Genomic DNA, 4,189 nt, shown 5'->3' on the forward strand with positions numbered 1-4,189 from the left:
ATTCTGTTTTTATCATGCAAGTTAAATGCTGTTTTATGTGCTGCTGTAAAATGTGTGCCTTCTCATGTAGTTCGCACTTTATTCCTTAATAAAGATTTTAAATTTTGTTTTTTTGTCTCATTTAAAGACATATGCTTTAGATGGCAAAGTCAACCAAGTCCAATAGCCTGCATTTTGCTTTTTCAACAGTAATATTTTCTCATAAATGGGATGGATGGGAAAAAAAACGGAAGTGCATGGCACGTATGTCATTGGCTGAAAGTTCATTTATCCAAGTGATTTACTTTTGTTTAAATACAATTTAATATGCAGCGAGCTTTAAGTTCTATTGACATTTAATGTAAGAATTTTGGAAAAGAGCATTGAACATTTGGCAACTTTGATATGTTAACGTTTTCACAATGTCATAGGGATTGGCTCCGCCCACGTGATGACATCACGACCCTCACCTCAGTGAGCAGGTGACTTTTTGGCGGTAAAGCAAGAGAAATCTGAATTTCCCATTCAACATTTTCCATGGAAAAGTAGCTGTTAAAACATTTAAGTGTGTTGAAGAAAAATTTAAAATCCTTCTATTGCCCAACCCTCTGTTGAACTTTATTTTTACAAGGTAAGTAAACTACTAATGTTGAGGTTTTAGATAAAACACTGAATAACTGTTGGGACTGCAATCCAGCCCCCGATTAGCAGAGAAGGACACATGGTTGTGTCCCTTACATATATATTTCTGTATATCCACAATTTCATTACGTTTTAAGTCCAGAGATTTAAAACAGATTTAAACAAATATTCTTCAAGGCTTAATCTTGCAGCTTTTACATTCATATTCAGTCATGGATGTTAAGGAACATCAATAGCCCAGACAGGACAATTTTTAGAACAGATACTTCAATTGAAATTAATTGAAATTTCACTTCAGTGATTTAAAAAAAAAAATGCAATGTTGAACAGAAAAAAAATGCGTAATCACAATTCAGCATAAATGTCACACAGATGTAAGAGAGAATACTAATTTAAACATAAATTGAGTTGTGAAAGAATGCTGGAATAAAGCTTGTGCAATTATACAGGCCAGAATACTTTTGTTAATGCTAACCAAAGCCTTTTTATTCTTTAACTAGATGCCTCGACAGCCAGCAATACACAGGGATTCCCTTTTTGCATTTCTCTGCAAATCAAAACAGGCTATCTTTCAAAATAACAAAATAGCCACTCCATCTTCCACTATTTGGACAGAATTAAGTCAGCAGCTGGAAAACAAGATGTCTCCAAAAGCTCTGTACACTTTTGTAAAAACAAACAGACACAACATCTGGTCATGAGGACACCAATATCTCCCTGCACACTAGGCAGTCCAAGAGGTTCATGTCTGGAAACCTTCGTGCACAGATTTCAAAAGACCTGTGTGAGGGCAGGATGGAGCCAGCCGTATGGAGGTCAGCGAAGGCATCCGATTTGATGGATATTGGAGATCCTGAGCCAAGTCACCTGCCAAATTTGGCCACCCTACGAAAAGCTAAGCAGGAGAGAAGAGATCAGGAATTAGGTGACAAAGATCCCATTTTGTCTTTGCAGTTATTAAAACATAGCACACCTCACAGTGGTAGTATAAGAGACATTGGTCTGGACAAGTTCTTCTGCCACTATTGGAGTCCAACACAGCTACATGTATATAACACATTGTCCAAAAAATGTCCCTCTGTAGTTTGCTTTGATGCAACAGGCTCAGTTGTGAGAAGACTGGTGAGACCAAATGGAACATCTGGCCACATCTTCTTATATCAAGGTGTTCTGACAGGGGACAACTGCTCGGTCCCAGTTGTGCAAATGCTGTCAGAGAGACACGACATAAATGCAGTTGCAACATGGCTTACAGAATGGCTTCGTACAGGTGCTGCTGTACCAAAGGAAGCCGTGAGTGACTTCTCCCTGGCTATTCTCGGTGCTCTGGTGAGGGCCTTCACTCCTTACCCTGATCTGAAGGCATACATTAACGAATGTTTCCGTCTGCTACTTGGAAACAAGTCAGCAAACTGTCCTCCATGTTTTATCAGAGTTGATGTGGCACACTGCATAAAGATGATCTGCCAGTGGGACTGCCTGAAAAACAAGTCACACCGTGTCAAAGACTTCTTTGTCAGAGCAATAGCCAAGCTTCTACAATCACAGTGTTTGGACCATGCAAAACAGCTGATACATGCGATCACTGTTGTGGCCCTCAGTGAGGCAGAGGGTGATGATAGCTCTGGAGTTCCTCTGGAATCAGAGAGGTGCAAAAAATATCTAAAAACACAGATAACAGAAGACTCCATCATTCCAGCCGAAGACACAAAGGAAGTGCATCAAATGGAACCTTTAGACGAGATCCAGACTGACCTTCGAGACTGGGTATCAAACATATGCGAGAAGAGCAGGTCACTCGCTGCAGCCAATGGGGACAGGGATAACATCCATTTCCTCCCTGAGATTGTTCCACACATTATAAGACTTGCAAGTTACTTGCCACTTTGGACAGGAGTAATGGTCCCCCTCTTCAGAAGCACTAGCCTCACTGCAAGCTCAGCCACTGTGGAAGCAGAATTCAAAAGTGTAAAACATGGCCTTTTTAAACATGAGAACTTGCCCATTAGACTTGATCGATTTATTTCTCGTCATCTTTCCTTCATCGAAGGAAAAATGAGGATTTGTTCTGGGAAAGTAAAACATGAAATAGCTGGATTAACAAAAGTTTCAGAAACAAACTCTGCTTCCATGAGCACCCACAGTGCTGAAGCCAAGAGAAGAATAGATTCTCACCATTCTCCAGAACTTGATGAAACAAACATTCCGCCAACAGATGAAGATGTGGTAGAAAACTGGAGGGGACTAATTCTTCCACCGAAAAAAAGGAAGAGGACTTCATATCTTACTTCCTGCACTGAATGGCTCCATGCAGATCCATCTGTTCGGGGACAACCCCATCTTGCAGCTTGTGAAAGCCATTACTGCAGATAGTGTGACCCCAAAGATATACTCACAGAGGGCAGAGCTGCTTAGTGCAATGTTTCAAAAAATCGAGTTGAAGTCTGGAGCCCACCAAATCGATGCCCAGTGCAATATCTCCACTGTCATTGGTAAAACAATGAGAAATGTATCAAACATTTACCTGTCTAAACACTGCTCTTCTCAGTACTGCCAGCTAAACAAAGGAACAACTAGGGAAGTACCATTTGTTTCTCCTGACATTTCTGTCCTGATGAAGTCTGGCTTGGCTCAGCTTGGTACTTCAGTCGAAAATGGACTCTTACTTCCAGAGTCTACCTGCCTTCGCCAACTACAGAAAGAATCAGAATGTCCAGTTGCATTCAAAACAGGAGACAGCACGTCAGGGAAAATACTCTGTGCAGGAACTCTAACTCACAGCTACCAAATTGGAGAAATAGCATGGATTGTCACTGACCTCTTACAAACTACTCAGTTTACTTTGAGTGAATTTCCCTCCGTTGTGGCTCTCCAAGGAAAGACATTCACTTTGAGAGGAGTCATCGTTTTCAAGGGAAGCTTGACCAAAGATGTTATGGGACATTACACTGCATACTGCCGTAGAGCTCCATGTGTGTGGGAGCTTTATGATGACCTGGCAAAAGCAGTGCAGACAGTGTCAGAGAAGGAAAAAATTCAACCACATGCAGCATTATACACAGCAGACTGAATGCTGTGAATGAACACATTCCACTTGGAAGTTTTCAGAAGCCCAGGTCAAAAGCAAATAGTTTGTTATTGTTTGATATTATAATTTATTTATAGTCAGACCATAAACAGGTTGTGTTTTATGTTTTTTGTGACCAATTATTACATGGCAAAGTATGTTTAAGTGTACCAATGGTGGTTTATTGAAATGAGACAAGATTCAGAAAATTGTACATAATTTATTAAGCTTCAATAACGTCTTTAATTGCTGATAACCTGAATTTCATTAGTGAATACATTTAACGAAAATTTTTAGAAAAATAGCTACATTTCAAATGTCACGACGCAAGAAGCCTCACAACAGGTGAGGGCTTGCTTATATGCAGCAGCCAAAATTGGCCTTAAAGTGGCAACGTCATCGGGCGAAATTATAATTCTTAATATCTCATAAACTAAAGCTGCACAAACGCTAGTTTCACCGGAACAAACGAGCACTAACGAAGCACTAAAAAAGTAGACC

At 40.2% G+C, this 4,189-nt stretch overlaps 1 long non-coding RNA gene across 1 annotated transcript; it reads right to left on the reverse strand.

The window, feature by feature from the left end:
* Nucleotides 1-2,905: 2,905 nt before the first annotated feature.
* LOC119417594 lies at nucleotides 2,906-3,530 on the reverse strand. Its single transcript, XR_005187152.1, has 4 exons — nucleotides 3,440-3,530; nucleotides 3,207-3,313; nucleotides 3,018-3,104; nucleotides 2,906-2,941 (listed from the first exon to the last, which is right to left on the reverse strand). It is a non-coding gene; the product is annotated as an uncharacterized LOC119417594 (long non-coding RNA).
* Between the last annotated feature and the right edge of the window lie 659 nt (nucleotides 3,531-4,189).

This window comes from Nematolebias whitei, chromosome 11, assembly GCF_014905685.2.
Source record: "Nematolebias whitei isolate Nwh7 chromosome 11, NemWhi1, whole genome shotgun sequence".
NCBI classification, from domain to species: domain Eukaryota; kingdom Metazoa; phylum Chordata; class Actinopteri; order Cyprinodontiformes; family Rivulidae; genus Nematolebias; species Nematolebias whitei.